The sequence below is a fragment of the Octodon degus genome, unplaced genomic scaffold (assembly GCF_000260255.1).
Source record: "Octodon degus isolate 3935 unplaced genomic scaffold, OctDeg1.0 scaffold00067, whole genome shotgun sequence".
In the NCBI taxonomy this organism is placed as follows: Eukaryota; Metazoa; Chordata; class Mammalia; order Rodentia; family Octodontidae; genus Octodon; species Octodon degus.
This window is the reverse complement of record NW_004524643.1, coordinates 2,465,032-2,465,949: the sequence shown is the minus strand read 5'-3', so window position 1 is coordinate 2,465,949 and position 918 is coordinate 2,465,032.

Here is a 918-nt window from a genome sequence, read left to right as displayed (position 1 = left end):
TATTCAGGATCAGCTCTGTTAAGGCCGACACCTGCTATTGGCATTCTCAATGCCACACACAAATGGCCTTCTGTCCTCTTGACTGCTTTCCAGGCCTCCCGGCCTTGTTCTCCCAGAGGCCACGTGGTAGGGGAAGATCAGAGTGCACACACAGATGATAGCACTGGTTGGTGGGCCACAGGGAGGGCTTCTAAGTGGGAACAGGCCACACGTCTGCAGTGCAGTTAACTGGACCAAGAATGGGGGCGAGGTTTCCAGGTGGAAGAAGCAACTTCAGTGCAGTTCTACTTCAGTTCAGTCCAGCAGCCCAAGCGAAGCCCAACAGCAGCAGAAAAGACCATCAGAAAAGACAGGAACAAGGGGGTGGAGGACTGGAGAGATTGGCATCAGAGCCTGGGCCTGTCAGTTAGCTCTTATCTTTCCCCAAAGGCCTGAAACGCCCCCATAATCAGTGAGCACGATCTGGCAGCAGGAAACAACTGCTGAACTTCTGCAGCCTGAAGCTGGCAGACGTGGGAATGGTGTTGGTTCCTGCCAGCTGAGCTCAGCAGCAGCTGATGGTGTCTTCATTCCTGCCAGTAGCCCTAGGCTTTCCAGGGGAGGCTAGGAAACTCATGGTCTGAGGATTTAAACAGAACCCAGGGGGAATCAGGCCTGTCCCACCATCTCAGAGCCAGGTGAGACCTTAGGCTACTCAGCTGGCAAAAATACAGCCAGTGGTGGTGGTGCACACCAGCAATCCCAGCACTCTGGGAGATAGAGGCAGGAAGATGGAAAAGGTGAGCCCAACCTGGGCAACTTAGTGAGATCTCGTACCAAAGTGAAAAATTACACAGGGCTAAAGATGGAGCTTGAAGAGAGGGCCCCAGGGCCGGGGAGATAGCTCAGTAGATTAAGCACGTGCTTGGCAAGTGCAGG